Source organism: Periplaneta americana, chromosome 16 (genome assembly GCF_040183065.1).
Source record: "Periplaneta americana isolate PAMFEO1 chromosome 16, P.americana_PAMFEO1_priV1, whole genome shotgun sequence".
Lineage (NCBI taxonomy): Eukaryota > Metazoa > Arthropoda > Insecta > Blattodea > Blattidae > Periplaneta > Periplaneta americana.
In genome coordinates, this window is record NC_091132.1 from 13,197,413 (window position 1) to 13,216,850 (window position 19,438).

The window sequence follows — 19,438 nt, forward strand, 5'->3', positions numbered from 1 at the left end:
AAACATGATTGTTTGAACCCTTTACCAGGTGGTGGAAAGTACATTTCTCACCCAATTAATTATTTTACTGTGTCCGCGAGAAAAGTCTTGCCATGTCTAGTAGCGCCTGATATCTTGCAGCGACTGTTAGAACTCTTTTAAAAATGGATAGATCGGTATAGATGACAAAATATCGATACTGTGAATTGAAAAGCCAGTTGAGAGTGTGTCTATTAGTATCTGGGAAGTTCGAAAGCGTGTTACATCTTATTTTTACACTATTCTTTAGGTATTTATATTATAAAAAAACATTATATTGTGTTGTGTTAAGCTTAAGTGAATTGAGTCAATATTGATTTATTTCTGAGCCATGTAATTCATTCACAAAAGTCTAATAAGTGTTAAATTTTAGGTTTATTAATTTTGACTAAATGACAGCTGTGGGCACTATGGGGTGAAGATAAATGCCAACAAGACGAAGACCATGATCATAGGAAGAAAAGTAAAGAATATAAATTTGCGAATTCTAAATGAGGCAGTAGAGCAAGTGGACAGCTTCGAATACTTGGGGTGTACTATAAGCAGTAACATGAGCTGCAGCCAGGAAGTCGAAAGGAGAAAAGCAATGGCAAAGAAAGCTTTCTTCTGCGGACCTCTGGAGGAAGAACTAAGGAAGAGGCTAGTGAAGTACTTTGTGTGGAGTGTAGCATTTTATGGGACAGAAACATGGGCATTACGACGAAATGAAGAGAAGTGAATAGAAATATTTTAAATGTGGATATGGGGAAGAATGGAGGTTGTAAAATGGACAGAGTAACAAACGAAGCTGTGTTGGAAAAAGTGGATGAAGAAAGAATGATGCTGAAACTGATCAGAAAGAGGAAAAGGAATCGGCTGGGTCACTGATTGAGAAGAAACTGCCTGCTGAAGGATGCACTGGAAGGAATGGTGGACGGGAGAAGAGTTCGGGGCAGAAGAAGATATAAAATGAAAGACGGCATTAAGATAATTGGTTCATACGCGGAGACAAAGAGGAAGGCAGAAAATAGGAAATACTAGAGAATGCTGAGTTTGCAGTGAAAAACCTGCCCTTGGGCAGAACACTATGAATGAATTTATTAATTTTGAATTGCTTGCTTTTCACCAAAAATTTGTGTTCAACATGTCAAAATGAATTTTAAAAAAATACCAGTGACTTTAAGGGCGCTATTTTCTTGATATAGGCTACTAAAAGTTTAATCTTTTTATAAGACTACAAAAAATTGGCCTGGTAAAGGGTTAACTTTGTTTTTCAACAGGCAGGTGTTAATGCTCCACTCTCTATCAACAGAGATGGAAAATGTAGGCCTACAAACAAACTTCTCGTGTATGACCGCGATTCTCAAGCTTGTATACAGTTCCGCACAATGAAGAACACCTTCACTTGGAGATCATTTCCTTTTCGTACACTAATTTTCTCATGCTGTGGAGGATACAGTGTGTTCCAATGAATGAGGAAGGACATTCACTCTCACCTTGTGTAAACAATGCGGTATGGGATGAGAAAGGGAACTGGAAACGCAGTAACAGCATGTAAGTCGTTACTTTCGAGCACCAAAACAATCTCCAAGGTCCAGATCCATCGCACCGCGCGGAATGGTCCAGAAACAAGACAATGTCGCGCTGTCATTCTTCTGGGACGGCCTGAGAGTTTGCTTGCGAAACAAAAGGAACAATAACGCAGACTTGGCTGAGGTCGATCTCCGTGGGATTCTCGGCTCTCAGAATCCCATAAAGCAAGTAGGGTGAGATCCACAAAGTGGGCAGTACAGATGACCTTCACGATTCTTGTCTTTAGTGTTAGAAATCTTGGCTAGAAACCAGGGCTGTGACGTCACAGTAAAATACAACTGTCGGAACTGTATCGCACTGACTTCGATTTCGATATAAAACAGTTGAAGAAAATGTCATGCTTTAACTACTACAAGAAACAGAAAATATTTTAGGGTTTGATAGTACGGACTATTCTGAGTAGAAAAGTTCATATAAACATGTGTCCAATTTTCATTGGATGTGGAGTTACAGCTGTTTAAATGTTACGCATAACAAACGTGACAAATGTCCCTTTTAATAACAGTCACATTCCTGACTCTGTAAAAAAATTGTGTAAAGTTCAATATAAAAATAAAATATAAATATTCTTGAGGCTTTTATATAGAGCCAGTACCAGAAATTGTTCTGACTTTCATGTAAAAAAAAAATCATTTTTGTGATGTTTACGTACAACCGAATCTTCAGAAAACATTACTGAGACATTTGTAAAGAGCTCAATCTTCAGAATATTATTGTTGTTTAATCCGAAGACAGGTCTGAATCTCTCAAGTGATACCAACACGGCACCACTTACGAGACAACGAGGCCAGGAGATAATGGGGTAGGGTAGCCAGTTCCTTTCCCCTTCCAGAATATATATTTGACTTTTTTGTGTAGTGCCCAATCTTCAGAACACATTTTATGACTTCCATGTAAATCCCAATATTCAGAAAACATTGTTGAGAATTTTGTGTAGAGCCTGATCTTCAGAATATATTGTTGACATTTTGTGTAGAGCCCAATATTCAGTAAAAAAAATTGTTTACGATTTTGTCTAGAGCCCAATCTTCAGAATATATTGTTGACTTGCAAATCAAGATTTCAGGTATAACTCCCTGTAAAGTTGATTTGAATAATTTCGAGGGAAAAATTGTTCCGGAGCCGGGTATCGAACCCGGGACCTTTGGTTAACGTACCAACGCTCTACCACTGAGCTACTCGGGAACTCTAACCGACACCGATCCAATTTTTCCCTCTATATCCACAGACCTCAAAGTGGGCTGACAACCGTCAAGCAACCAACTTCGAGTGCACACTAACTCCGTGTGACTTAAATTGTGGTTTTCTGTTAACGAACAGTCACGTGTATTATGCAAATCAAGATTTCAGGTATAACTCCAAAGGTCCCGGGTTCGATACCCGGCTCCGGAACAATTTTTCCCTCGAAATTATTCATATTGTTGACTTTTTGTGTAGAGCCCAATCTTCAGTAAAAATTGTTTAGGATTTTGTCTAGAGCCCAATCTTCAGAATATATTGTTGACTTTTTGTGTAGAGCCCAATCTTCAGTAAAAATTGTTTAGGATTTTGTCTAGAGCCCAATTTTCAGAATATATTGTTGACTTTTTGTGTAGATCCCAAACTTCAGAAAACATTATTGAGAATTTTGTGTAAAGCACAACCTTCAAAATATATTGTTGACTTCTTGTGTAGAGCCAAATCTTCAGTAAAAATTGTTGCGAATTTTGTGTAGAGCCCAATCTTCAGAATATATTGTTGACTTTTTGTGTAGATCCCAAACTTCAGAAAACATTATTGAGAATTTTGTGTAGAGCCCAATTTTCAGAATATATTGTTGTATCTTTTGTGTAGAAGAAAATATTCTTGAGTAATTTTATACACAGCGTAATCTTCAAGGAACACTGTTAAGACTTCTGTGTAGAGCTCAGACTTCAGACTGCGTTTTTGTGATTTTTATGTGGAATTCAATCTTAAACAGTGCAACTCTAGTACGAAGTTCAGTCTTTAGGAAATATACAGTAGTACGTTGTAACTTTTGTGCATAGTCGAACTTACACAATATATTTTCTAGTTTTTATGTGTCTGAAACCCGAGATCATATGTATAACAGATAGCTCGTCCCTATGTTAAAATTGGCAGCACTTTGAAGAGAATAACCGCCAGGATCGCCACCCGTCCGCCGTAACGAACACGAGATAGCAGTACAGTCGCTAATGCAATTCAAATGGGAGTTATGATGTGACTCTTTATGTAACAACTAGATGGCAGCATAGTAAACCTGACAAAAGTTGTTACCGTCAAAGCCGAGCAATCTGGGTACCGTATATATGATCTAGGCTGAGACCAACAAATTATTAAATTTAATTCATAAAACAGATATACAAGCATATATTTATAATAAAAATTACAAGGTGCAATGAATATCCTCTTCTATTTCGCGAAGGTTTATTTTAAGAAGCAGAAGTGCAAAAGTAGGATAGTTACAATATTCTGTGGAGAAGAGTGCTTTGTACCCTAGAAACGCTGTTGCCTGCCATGAATTAGAAATCGAACGTTGCGTGTTTTCGTAATGCGTGTTCCTTTGACGTTTTGCATCACAATGATGTGACAAGCTAAGAGTTGCGCACATACACAAAGGAGACATAACGACGCAATGTTCTGGTCACTTTGACGACGAGAAAATGTCTCTATTACTCACGCAATGCATTGTATGTCGCCGTGGATTCATTGCTTGAACTGAGAAAACTGTCATCTCGATATCACAGTTTTTCCCATTGCTACAAAATTCCCCAAGTTTCAACAACTACGTCCATCGCGTGCGACAAGTAAATTGCTTCCATATTGATGCTTGTTGCATCCTTGTCCACTCGTTCAAACGGGAGAAACTTGGTTTGTTTGGCAGCCTGGATTGTTAATGCCCAGTTCACTATCTGCCCATGTCTCTTACGTCTAAAATTTCGAACCAACAGCTTCAAGAATGTTTTCTGAAGAATGGTTAGTACCAACAGCTTCAAGAATGTTTTCTGAAGAATGGTCTCTACTCTGAAAGTCACAACAATGTTCTCACAAGAATGAGATCTATCCAAAAAAAATCGTAACAGTGTAGTCAGAAGAATGGGATTTATCCAAAACTCAGAAGAATATTTTCTGGGATTAGGCACTAAAAATGTATTAGTGTTTTCTGAAGATTGTACTCTACACGAAAGTCAGAAAAATATATTCTGAAAGTTGGGTGTCTGCAGAAAATTGTCAACAATATTTTCTAAAGTTTCGAGTCTAAACAAATTAAATTAAGTCTAAAAAACACAATAATGTTTATAAGAAATTGAGCTCCCCATAAAAACTCGTAAAATTTTCTTAAGATTTTGTTACGTAAAGCGTCACAGAAATATTGTAGTTTATTTGGTCAAATAGCAGTGTTCGTAAAGGTTGCTTATGTCCCGACCACTATAGGAGACATAGGCCAGTTTTGCACTAATGCTAAACATCTTTAGTGTAACTTGTTGCTTGTGGGCCGTCCCGAACATTAAGTAATATTCATCGTTCTTGATCATCTCTGGATGGAAAATAACAATGAAATATGTATAAAATAGAAATTACAAACAGGTGAGCATATAAAAAACAGTAAGTAGAGCCATATTTGATTAATAAGCTTAAATTACTCCTGGTTCAGTGTCAGAGTGGCCTATATCTAACGAAGTCTCCTAGAAAATTACCGAATTGAAAAAAAATCATGTTAAAAGATTGAATTTGTGTATTTTCTCTGAACTTTCCAATCTTTTACATTGGACTGCCGAAAATTGGTTATAGCGCCACATTGGTAGTGATAGAAGTGTGAAATATTCGTTCAGTGGCCGGTGGATACTCTACATTGTCCGCAGTGTTTGTCATTGTTGCAAGAGGAAATTAATTTTGTTGGCAGCATTACTATTTTTACAATACAGATTCACTTATTTCAGTTGTTAATTATGAATATTTTCTCCCTTGGTACTGATATAATTTTATATAAAACATGGTTCAGCACAGACATCAGATTAATATTTATTAAAGAATTTACTTCAATTAATTATTACATTAATTCTGTTTACTTGAAGATTGCAAAAGTTTCTTTCTGAAAATTTACCTTGTAAGACATACAAAAAGTTTACTGAAGATTTCAATGAGCAGAAAGTTACAACAATGTTTTCTGAAAACTGCATTAAAAACACAGCAGGCTGAATTGCTGAGAACTAGGCTCGGCATAAAAATCTCAAGAACGTTCAATAAAACCTTCGAATCAGCATAAACTGAATTTAGCATGTTTTTTTTTAATCGGGCCTTCGAAAGCCTACCTATGAAATCTTGGAATAGCAGAAAGTCCAAAATAGTGTATCAAAAAAATTTGGTTCAACACTAAAGGCTCAACAATGTTCGTTAAAAATTTGACTGAGTGAGTGTAGAAGTCACGAGTTTTACTGAAAATAGGTTTTATCACCCAAGCTAAGTTTGCTAACTGTTATCGCAAGTTGTTGAATAAATATTCTTGTAGGACGCTAGCATATGTGTTCAGTACGTAAAAATCGAGGTAAACCGTTAAGCGAACTGTTAACTCGTCCTCTTTTCAGTCAGAGGTTTGCATATGAAGTATAGGGAATCAAGAGATAATATTTAGGCCTACTATTGACAAAGGTACTGCTCTGGTTTTTCTGCCACCGCTAGACTATTTACCAATAATTCACTTTCGCAACGAACGGTGCTACCAGCATACAATAAAAATTCCTTAAAGTAATACGGGACGGGTAAGCAATTAGAATAGCTGGAATTTAATTCAGTTACCAGATTTGAACTACAAACGGTATTGTCACTCACTGAATGATAATAGTATTGAATTATCGCCGAACTGGTATGTAATGCGTATACTTACACTAATTCTTTTATCAGTTTTTTCTGTTCTTTTCTGGCGCCAGTTCATCACACACAAACTCAATATGAAAACCAGAAATAAATACAACATATTAAATTGCTTCATTACTACAGGTGCAACAATGACTGAAAAACAAACGACAACTGGTGAAGCTTTCGCGCATGCGTCAAGAATAATATGTACCACTGCCTGCTCGATCGATCCAGCAGGCAGGGATATACAGTATACAAATGTCTTTGCACTCTTTTAAGAAATAAAAAATGTATTTTGGCGATTCTTTATTTCAGTGATTTATATCTATATACAAGGGGACCCTGTTTGAAATAGTTGCTGTAGATCTGTGATTTCGTTAACAGATGGACTTGGAAAAGATTGATATGAAACGTTTTTTAACGTGTAAAAGTTTAACGAAATATTGAACTTAATTTTAATTTAATAAGAAATTATAATCGTAAAGAAACGCGGTAATTAATAAATGCGGGACTATAAAGACACATATTTAATTTTAAAAAGCCTAATTCTAAAGTAGGTACTTAACTGCTCTATTAATTTCCAGATGAATACAATTATTCTCTGTAGTGACACATTATTATATTATTCACTATAATTTCAAACAACTAACAGGCGTCATTTCGATGTGTCAATCGTTTCGACTATCAGTTGTATTGTTGTGTGGAAATTAGGCTTCATAGAATGAGGAAGCGCGTATGAAATAGTTGACTAAAAGGTTCCGTCTTGTTAAATTTAAATCCGGGGAGTATGAAGACAGAAATTAAAAATATCAGACAAATATCAGACTTTTATTTCAACTTCCAAATATCCTTATAATCCCAACCATGCTCACAATAACAGCATAAATGTTTGACACAATTATAATGGAGATCCGGTGTCACTTTTGTCCATACCGGAAGATAAATTTAGTGTATTAAAAATGGAAGAAAGACAAAAGGGCAACGACAAACTTGAGTCCAATGCTTGGATATCTCTTGACCCTCTGCTTCTAATAATGATCGTAATTGTCAGCATTATCATTATAATCGAGACCTCCATTTTGATCATCATCATCATCATCATCATCATCATCATCATCATCAACAACTCCACCCTGGAAGTATTTGACTATCTGAATCTGCAATTACTGGTCGTGTGAAAGTTATGTATCCGCCATACATATCCACAAATTCCAAGGCTCCTTGGTAAACTCGTAAACATAGAGTGAAATTATAACATAGAGAACACACAATTTGCTTATGTCAGAAGAAGATAAATGGCCTCCGAAACCAATTTGGTTTAGTTGATTTTGTAGTATAAAAAAAGAGTATTCGGACCTTAAATTACAGTACAGCGCTTGTGGATTGAGTTGTTGCGACGTGAACTGCAGAAGATTGCGCGCAAGAGTGGTTTAAGCGAAACGTCACAACTACATAAGCTTATCTGTGAAACGTTTCTTCTTAATTTGAAAATGTATTTTACACTCTGATATGATATAGGCCTATATCTTATTTTATCTTCCACAAGTTTTACTTTAAGAAACTCTAGCACAAGCACCAACACTCACTTACAAAATTACTTGTATATAATTGGATATATTGCACTATAAAATTACTTATAGATCGTCAATGCACGTGACCGTCTCAAGATTGAAATGTATATAACTCCGTGATCTCCATGAGAGAAAATTCTGATTTTTGTGTGTTGTACGATAGCTGCAAGAGCTATCTCGGCGCGTCAAAACGAAACAGAGCGGATATCCAACTTTTCTTAAATCATAAATATGGAACTAAATGAGCTAGAGACTTGCGGTTTGTTTTAAAAATAACTTCCATCTTCGAAGGACATTTCTTCCGCTTTGACCACATGTGTAGACAACACCAAAAAAAAAGTTTTCCGCTGGCTGACTTTTTCATGTTTTCGTGTAAAAATTCTGACTATGACTAAAACGAAAGAGAAATTCTGCATTTTTTTATCATTTAAATGTAGACTTAAACTTACGTACGTAGAGAATGAATGTTTCTTTACCAACAATAAAAAGGAAAAGTTTCTAACGGATTTAATATAGGAGTTATGACGAGATACGTTTCGTGTTGCGAAGATTTTGCATTTTGGATAAATTTTCATTGTATTGACATTTTAACCCTTAATTACTTCGTACTACATTTTTCATTAACGCCAACAGATGCAGCTTCAAATTCTTTACGTAGCTATATATTCATGTGTTTAATCGATTACTATATGTTTTACGGAAATGTGGCAACCTCGTTTGATTAGAAAAGGATAGCGCTTATGGTGAAATTCATGAGAAGGAAAGAGACGAATAGTTTCCATTCTTTGTTCTACTGCAATTTAAGGTCCGAATATTCTATAGTAGTAAAGCAATTTCACTTCATCCAGTCGGTAGGAATTAGACACTGAAGGCGTCCAAATATTTCGAAAAGGCAAAAGATTTTAGTAATAGGAATTCATGTGTCCCCGAATAACCATTACGAATCTTTGCTGAACTTGTTCACAGTTTCCCCCCGCATTTGGCTGAAAGGTAACAATCCCACGTAGACTCACTGAAATGAAGGACATTCGGTGTTATACTTGAAACCTTGGGGTTCGAGTCCCACTGCGTTATCAGTTCCTGGAATTAATCACGGTGAAAAGAAGTATGACGTGGGGCGACAGTAATGTACTGATGGAAGGGATGTGCGAAATAGCCGTCAAGGGACTGGACAAACCCAAGGAAACACGAGTGAACGTTACTTCGTGGGGGGTAAAGTACGAGAATATTGCATAACTGGAAAGTGGACTCCCATAACAGGACTGTTCCGAGAACGAGAATATGTTACTTTGTCCAACATTCATTCATTCATAGTGTTCTCCCCAAGGGCAGGTCTTTCACGGCAAACCCAGCAGTCTTTCCCATTTTCTGCCTTCCTCTTTGTCTCCTCATATGATCCATATATCTTAATGTCGTATATCATCTGATCTCTTCTTCTGCCCCGAACTCTTCTCCCGTTCACAATGGCAAAGGAAGCTTTTAAGGGAAGAGGATGGCATTTTTTTGGTGAAAAATGAATAAATTAAAAAAAAATTTTTTAGGATAGCCTACTCTGTGATATGTGTGGAATGCATAGCATAACATGTTGTGGGTATTTGTGCCCTTATGGGATGTTGAGTCGCCATTTTTAAACTTTCTGCGCTATGGATTTTTAAATCACACGCCCGCTTTTATCGGTTTCCAGTAACTTCATCATTTTTTTGCTACATTTCCAGACAAAATGGATATAATTTCTGAACTATTAAAGATATATGCATGACATTTAGAACACACATTCTTTAGACTTTTAGGAAACTTTTCTCTGTAACAGAATTTTGTTACTTCATTTCATTTTAAAAATACGTCCGTTTGTTTGCAAGAAAGGAAATCAGAAAATTATTATTAAATTTTGATTGTTTGTTGTACAAACGTAGGGACTAATATCAAAATTCTGTTACAGACAGTTTGTAGAACATGCTTTTGCAAATACATTGCAAACAACTGTTTGAATCTATCTTTAAAAACGATTTAGATACATCGGTTTTAGTACAATCCTTCATTGGATATATTTTTTTCAAATTTGGGCCCCCAAATATTTTTTTCTAATATTTTTATTTGGTTGAGTTGCCACAGCTATGAGCTCTCTACATACAAAAAATTAATACTTTTACACCAAATAGGAAAAAGTTTTAAAAAATACCTTCCTCGTCCCTTAATAGAAAAAGGAGCATCTTCTGCGGACCTCTGGAAAAAAAACTAAGGAAGAGACTAGTGAAGTGCTTTGTGTGGGGTGTAGCATTGTATGGTGCAGAAACATGGACATTACAACGAAGTGAAGAAAAGCGAATAGAAGCATTTGAAATGTGGATATGGAGAAGGATGGAGGGTGTGAAATGGACAGACAGAATAAGAAATTTATCTGTGTTGAAAAGAGTGGGTGAATAAAGAATGATGCTGAAACTGATCAGGAAGAGGAAAAGGAATTGGTTGAATCACTGGCTGAGAAGAAAGTGCCTACTGAAGAATGCACTGGAAGGATTGGTGAACGGGAGAAGAGTTCGGGGCAGAAGAAGATATCAGATGATAGACGACATTAAGATATATGGATCATATGCGAAGACTAAGAGGAAGGCAGAAAATAGTAAAGATTGGAGAATGCTGGGTTTGGAGTGAAAGAATAGGCCTTACGGCCTTAACTCTGCCAGGGAAAATAAAACTTTCTACAACTTTTACAATTTTTGGAAAACAAATTGTCCAGATATATAATTTGGAAGCAGTGATCAGAGAGAGTTACGAAATAATTGTGACTGATCATGAAACTTCAAAGGCCGCAGTTTACGTCAAAAGTAGTTAATTTTGTGCCGTCGTGATTATTGCAACATACTGTATGAATGATGCATTTGAAGGCGATTGTACAGAAGATACCAGGCCCGGTATTTAAATTTTGAGCATTTTAAACCGATAATTTATAAACGTCATACAAGAGTTCCCAGAGCGGAAAAGAGCTATCGCGACCGAAAGCGAACAGGATAGACTAGTGATTCGAGGTTACTGCGCAGGTTAATAGTGCCTTATATAATACGCTAGCCTCGTTTCTCAAACCTACACTCCTGTCAAAGTACTACCCACTTCATAAATAATTACTATTTTCGTCAGTCGTTTCAAAATGATGACTTTTCGATACTTATTTTTGTATCGAAAACTTATTGATTTCGGCTTCCATAAATTAGCATGCTTAAAAGTAAATTTCGTTGCTTAGAAGTACTTTTAAGCACGCTAATTAGAAATACTGAAAATATAAATTCCAACTATTTATTTATTATAAAATAGCCGTACCCGTGCGCTCCGCTGCACCAGTTAGAAGTAAATATAAAGTAATTACATAATTAAAATAGGACATTTGATCCAGGGAACATTCGTGTTTGATAGAAGAATAAATCGTTTAATATGTTACTGAATTTAAATTGTATTTAAAAAATTAAAATGCGATCATTTTGATCCAGAGAGCACCCATTTGGTGCAATGACAATTCATTTAACATATTTCTTAATTGTTATTACATGCAACCATAGCTTAATGAATATTGACATTTCTTTTGGTTGTAATGTGTATACTTTATATTACTTGCTATATGTTTCCATTGAATTATGATAATAACTTAATTTTAACCCTTGTTTTCTACGTCTTCAGTAAATGGCGCTTGGCCCACTATGATTCTGAACCCTTCAAATAACTTAAATAGTGATACAGCATAAACAGTGATATGTAATTATATTTATTTCTTTCGAAAATGTAAGAATTCACGATCTCCTATGTACCAATGCCATGGAATGAATAAATGTGTTTTTTCTTCTTACTCAAAAATTTTATATTTCGCACATAGGAGTTACTGCAGGAACAACAACGCTATAATCTGAGGTGGCGGTAAAAATGTATTGTATTGTTATTTTAAATGTCTTGTATATCCTTAAATATCAGTTCTATAAAAATGTTTCAAAGAATAAAACTTATCGGAAATCATTTATAAAAGAAACTTTTGTTATGTAACATGTTTCACAAAAATCAATAATAAGCGAGATATTTAGATTTACTTAAGTCAGGCCCCCTTATAACCCCCCCCCCTTTTGAATAATGTATTTTGAATGCCATATAACCTGAAATCTAAGTTACAACGAACTTAATTTATATTCCAATTTTTATCGAAATCCGTTCAGCCATTATGGCGTGAAAAGGTAACAAACATCCAGACAGACAGACATACAAACAAAAATGTCAAAAAAGCGATTTTCGGTTTCAGTATGGTTAATTATACATGTTAACACCAATTATGTTTGGAAAATCGAAAATTACCAGAAAAATTTTGGCTACGGATTTATTATTAGTATAGATATTGACAACACAATTATTATTTAAATTGGAAATTATAATATTTGGAGACCTGATACATACATTATTTTCTTCTCGCAGGACACAGTTATGTTCTGTAGCATAATATTGAATCTCATTATTGTTTTCTACAAGTTTTACCTTCTTCCCCTAGAATCTTGTTTGGAATTTTTTTCCTATGGAAACAATCACCATAGCCTACTACAGTACATATCCGAAGGCTGTGAAATCTATCTCTTTCCATACGAATGTGATACTCTTTTGTCTTTAACATCAGAAGTTCGCCATTGCGAGAGAACGAAAGAACAGTTTTATTCTTTTCAAAATATGAATATATTTGGGATTCTCGAGTGACTGTTTAAAAAATCTTGTATGAAGCAAATGCGAAACTAGCGTTTTAAGCACTCGCCGTGTTCACTTCTCGTGCTTAAGGGAAGACTCCACTGAAAATCATGAAAATTTTCCCAATTTTTTTTTTTTTAGCTATTTTACTTATTCAGAATTTATATTTTCATACCCCAAATGGATTCAGCTCACTTCTCATTACAAATACTCGTATGTTTACACTTTTTAAATTAAGGCTGGAAGGGGGCGTGGAATTTAAAGAGCTGTCAAAATTGTTTTTCATCGAAGACTTCTTTTTTGAAATTTCTGATTACAAATCTAGTAACTTTTTGTTGGCCCCCTAAAGTTACTAGATGAATGTAGCGGAGGAGAATATTAATTTATATAAATATTCATTTTATTTTCAGATCTATTTTTGTGTGTTCATTTTTGTTGATGCAACACCAACTTTCTTATGCCAAATAGTAATCAATCTGGATGAAATTTTTACTGCAGGTATTTATGAGGTAGCTGCATGTTTCTATGCATTTATTTTGTGAGAAATGCTGCTAAGAAAAATATTAATAAAATAAACTAGCAGCGTTAAGAAAAATATTAATAAAATAAACTAGCAGCATTTCTCACAAAATAAATGCATAGAAACATGCATCTATCTCATAAATATTTACTTACTTACTGGCTTTTAAGGAACCCGGAGGTTCATTGCCGCCCTCACATAAGCCCGCCATTGGTCCCTATCCTGAGCAAGATTAATCCAGTCTCTACCATCATATCCCACCTCCCTCAAATCCATTTTAATATTATCTTCCCACCTACGTCTCGGCCTCCCCAAAGCCTAGCCTAACCTAACCTAACCTAACCTAACCTAACCTAACCTAACCTCATAAATACTTGCAGTAAAAATTTCATCCAGATTGATTAATATTTGGCATAAGAAAGCTGGTGTTGAATCAACAAAAATGAACACGAAAAAATAGATTTGAAAATAAAATGAATATTTATGTAAATTAATATTCTCCTCCGCTACATTCATCTAGTAACTTCAGGGAGCCAACAAAAAGTTACTATATTTGTAATCAGAAATTTTAAAAAAAGAATTCTTTGATGAAAAACAATTTTGACAGCTCTTTAAATTCCACGCCCCCTTCCAGCCTTAATTTGAAAAGTGTAAATATACGAGTATTTGTAATGAGAACTGAGCTGAATCCATTTGGGGTATGAAAATATAAATTCTGAATAAGTGAAATAGCTAAAAAAATTTGGAAAAATTTTCATGATTTTCAGTGGAGTCTTCCCTTAAAACGCTATAACTTCGCAACTTGTTGCATAAATAGCTGTTAATTCAGTGTTGTGAGTAAAAACTTGTAGTGGTTTTAAATTTATTTTGCACTTTTTCAAAATATAAGTACTATCCGCGAACTTTCCTTGATCCTTCTTTTAACGGAACGCGGCGGCCGGAGAGTACTACTTCCGCTTTGCTTACGCATTGCTGCCAACCAAAGGGAACTCAACACTGATCTAAACAAATAGTAAACAGATTTTAACGTGTTCCGAACCGTTATTTCTCTGCTTCACTGAGAAGAGTTCGTTTCTGAGGAGGATTTCTGTTTATATTTCTATGTGCTATGTGGTACGATGTAAGCGAAAACCCTTTCGCCTTAATCCTGTTAGATTAAATAAATAATTTCAATTTGAGTAAATGCATTGAAAATAAAAATGTCAAAAATGGCTTTGAATGTCGATTTTCCGTCACGAAATCTGTTTGTAATTGTGAACTACAAGTAAAGCATGTATTTTGAAGACAATAATAAAAAAAATTGAGAATATAAAAGTGAAAGGTGATTCATTATCTTTATAAAGTTTTATCACTATGTAAGAATATTATATCGATGTTTGTCCTGTTGTATTGTACTAACATTCCATGGTATTTATACATTGCTTCACAGCTAGAATATGGAACAAGTCAAAAAACTTAATACTTATTATAAAGTCTTAATTTATAGTCACAGTCTAGATGAAATATATACAGAAGAGATTTACAATATAGTCTACTACTACAACACAAAGTTTTAGTATCAATTTCATGAAGCGTTGTTGAATGTCATGAATTCACCTACAGAATAGAAGGCGTGAGAAATTAGGTACTTCTTTAATTTGGCCTTAAATAATCTTATGTCTAGAGTTTAATTTTTTATATCGATAAGGAGGCTATTAAAATTTTTACTGCCATATAACGCACTCCTTTTTGATAGCATGATAGACTTCTCGATGGAGTATGAAAGTCATTTTTTTGACGTGTATTTATGCTATGAACTGTTGAATTAGTTACAAAGTTTTCACGATTACATACGAGGAAGACTATTAATGAAAAGATATACTGACAAGCCATGGGCATTATTTGTAGTTTTTTGAAAATAGTCCCACAAGATTCCCTAGATTTGGCACCTACTATTATTCTAATTACTCTTTTTTGTAGTAGGAATATACTGTTACTATCTGTGGAATTTTCCCAGAATATTATTCCAGAACTCGTTACCGAGTGGAAGTATGCAAAGTATATTGATTTTAACGTATTGATATTTACTATCTTTTGCATAGATTTAATAGCAAAACATGCTGAATTTAGTTTGGGGGTAATTTCTTTAATATGATTTTTCCAATTTAACACATTATCCATTTTTAAGCCAAGAAATTTGGTTGTTGTTTCTAATAGGGATCTATTGTTAATTATTGCGCTAGAAATTTGCGAGGTTGAATTTTGACAGGATTTAAATTGAATTATGCTTGTTTTGTTACAATTTAATACTCATTTATTGACTGAGAACCAGTCACATATTTTGAAGAGAATTTCCTCTGTTGAAGATTGGAATGTGTTGGAGTTATTGGCTGTAATTACTATACTTTTGTGTGAGATCGTGCGTATTTGCTTGTTTTCCGCACAAAACCAATCCGCGGAAAGTGTAAAATTCCACATTCAGTATTCCCAACCTAACACACATAACAATTTCCCTCTTCTTACCGCTTAAGTGACATATTGATTTTACTGCTTTAGGCTTTTAACATATTATTTTTAGAGACGTTCAATATAGTAATAATTATAAATTGGAAACTTACCACTGCAATTTCACCTAAATTGCGCTGTTAATTATTGTTTTTAAATATTTGCAAAAATTAAGTAAACTCTACAACTCCACTAAAGTTACTGCATTCGTGATGCAAGTAACATTAAGGAAGCCGTGAAAAAATCAACAAGATTCCAGATGCCGATGTTATTACTGCAATATGTTATATAAATAATATTGTTAAAATATTAAAATTAAAAATAAATCATTACATAACCTTACCGATTGTTTTAAGTTCGCATTTATAGACTGGGGAAAAAAAGACAGACGTACATTACGGCCTGCTGGAGTATAGTAAACACAGAAAACATTTTAAAGCAACAATGTTGAAGATAGGTATTTTTGTTTTCCAAATTTGCTGTCATTGAACAGAAACCAAGATGGAGATTTCATTGCAACTAATTAGAAATTCCTCTTTCAAGTATGTAATAAACGATCTTCGCACAAAATAATGTACGATATACGAGCGGTATGTTTTCTTTCAATTCTCGGAAATTAAGAAAGCTCAACTAAGTTTCGCTTTTTCACACTTTTCTTCGGACATGAAAACTTCAACATACCGCTCTTGTAACGCATATGACTAGTTTCATCTGCAAATAATATGGGATGACGTACATCCTTTGCCAATGTGTTGTGTTACGTGAAGGCCCGGCCATGAGCTGTCCCATGTCATCGGAGTCCCACCACGTGTCAGCGTAGTGACAATTAAATCATCCTTGACGTGGGCTTGCATTGCACCGACAGCCCGCTGCAACTCGCTTCGCACTGATGCACAGAGCAGTGGCGGTTGCGAGTTGTCTCAATTTGTCTTCGCAGTTATGAACTTCAGCTTTGACGTAATTTACGCTCCACGCCAGGGTGTTACTTCTATGAACCGAAAGGATTGCGGCAGTAAAACGGTCAGGGCCGGGTCACACGCCGGCGTGGCGGTGGTTGTGGCGGATTCGCGGGACGCCACGAGAAAGTAAACAAGTTCTGTTCACAAATTACAAACCAGCTTTTAAAATCGCGCCTCGGTGTTAGCATGCACACTGGCTCGGTTCCGCAAAGCAAGGTGACATACGTCAAAGCCTTGTCGGTGTGAGTCACCGCGTGAAAACCCCCAAACTAACGATCCGAAAACTCGAAACTAGAATGTATTGTATTGTACGTGCAAATGTATTGTATTGTATTGCAGCATGTGTACTGTATTGTAGCGTATGTACTTATTGTAGTTTATATATTGTAGTGTGTATAGCTACTGTACTGTAGTGTATATATTGTATTGTGTGTGTACTATATTGTAGTCTATATAGTGTATTGTGTCCACACCTGTGGAGTAACGGTTAGCGCGTCTGGCCGCGAGACCTGGTGGCCCGGGTTCGAATCCCAATATGAGCAAATGCTGAGTAACTTTCGGTGCTGGACCTCGGACTCATTTCACCGGCATTATCACCTTCATCTCATTCAGACGCTAAATAACCTGAGATGTTGGTAAAGCGTCGTAAAATAACCTACTGAAATAAAAAAGAAATATATACCGTATTGTAGAGTATATATTGCATTATAGTGTATGTAATATATTGCAGTGTATATATTGTATTGTAGCATATGTACTGTATTGTAGTATGTGTACTTATTGTAGTTTATATATTGTATTATAGTGTATGTACTGTATTGTAGTGTATGTATTGTATTATAGTGTAAGTACTATATTATAGTGTAAGTACTATATTATAGTGTAATTACTGTATTGTAGCGTATGTACTGTATTGTACTGTATGTACTGTATTGTAGTATATAGTGTATATATTGCATTATAGTGTGTGTATTCCACTGTAGTGTATATATTGTATTTTAGTGTATGTACTGTACTGTAGTGTATATATTGTATTATAGTGTAAGTGCTGTATTGTAGTGTATGTACTGTAGTGTATATATTGTATTATAGCGTATGTACTGTACTGTAGTGTATATATTGCATTATAGTGTAAGTACTGCATTGTAGCATATGTACTGTATTGTAGTGTATTACTGTATTGTAGTGTATGTACTGTATTGTAGTATATATACTGTATTGTAATGTATATATTGCATTATTGTGCATGTACTCCATTACAGTGTACATACTGTATTGTAGTGTACGTCTTGTATTGTAGTGTGTTTTCTGTATTCTCATGTAGACTATGTATTCTATTGTAATAAGTGTACCGTATTTTATTGTATGTACGAGTATGGTATTCTGTTCCCCGCACTGTACTGTATTGCAATCTAGGTATATTTTGATTTCAATATTATTTTGTATGTATGTACTCAATTGTAATGGTATGTAGTGCATTGTATTTTGTTGTATTGTATAGTATCGTATGTGAGCATGTAATGTACAGTATGTATGTATGTATGTATGTATGTATGTATGTATGCATGCATGTATTCAGGCTATGTATGTATGTATGCATGAATGTATATGTATCAATGTATGTATGCATGCATGTATTCAGGCTATGTATGTATGCATGAATGTATATGTATCAATGTATGTATGCATGCATGTATGTATGTATTCAGGCTATGTATGTATGCATGAATGTATATGTATCAATGTATGTATGCATGCATGTATGTATGTATGCATGCATGTATGTATGTATGCATGAATGTATATGTATCAATGTATGTATGCATGCATGTATGTATGTATTCAGGCTATGTATGTATGTATACGTACGTACGTATGTATGTGTGTATGTATGTATGTATACGTACGTATGTATGTATGTATGTATACGTACGTATGTATGTGTGTATGTATGTATACGTACGTATGTATGTATGTATGCATGAATGTATATGTATCAATGTATGTATGCATGCATGTATGTATGTATTCAGGCTATGTATGTATGTATGTATACGTACGTACGTATGTATGTGTGTATGTATGTATACGTACGTACGTACGTATGTGTGTATGTATGTATACGTACGTACGTACGTACGTATGTATGTATGTATGTATGTATTCAGGATATGTATGTATGTATGTATGTATGCATGCATGTATGTATGTATGTGCGTGCGTGTATATATGTATATCTGAAAAGATAGCAATATTGTTACCGTCGACAGAAGTTTCACTAACCAATTTGAAAAGCAATATTGTTTTGTAATGGCAAATGTAGGCATAACAAATTATTTCCATTCCAACAAGTCTCATACTAATGACATTCCACCATGAAATACCGTTCAGCACAACATTGCTGCATGTTTACCCTCAGGCAAACATGACTGGATTTGCATGCAGGCTAAAAATTACTGTTCTCAGTACAACTGCAACCTGTATAAATACTCATACAGAATAATATACGCCCTTGCTAAATCTTTATCTGCATAACTAAAAATTCATAACCAAGATTGAGAAGTCACTGGGCCTGTTGCTTTATATAGTTGTATATACTTTTATATTTTTAAGTTATTTATAGGGCGAATTTTGATTGCATATTTAGTGTTAAGTAAGGTTTACATGATCTGGGGAATCACGTTTCTTGTAAAGACGTGGTTTTGGTTCAAAAACCCTAATAAGATTGAGGACAAAAGACGAGATCGTAG

The 19,438-nt window shown here is 34.8% G+C and overlaps 1 protein-coding gene and 1 long non-coding RNA gene across 6 annotated transcripts in view; one reads left to right on the forward strand and one right to left on the reverse strand.

Annotated features, from left to right (window-relative positions):
- The window catches only part of LOC138716310 (UNC93-like protein), a 298,280-nt gene that overhangs the window by 91,748 nt on the left and 187,094 nt on the right, over window positions 1–19,438 (reverse strand). The gene's annotated exons all lie outside the window — the stretch shown is intronic.
- The window catches only part of LOC138716311 (uncharacterized), a 417,126-nt gene that overhangs the window by 38,452 nt on the left and 359,236 nt on the right, over window positions 1–19,438 (forward strand). The window lies entirely within an intron of this gene.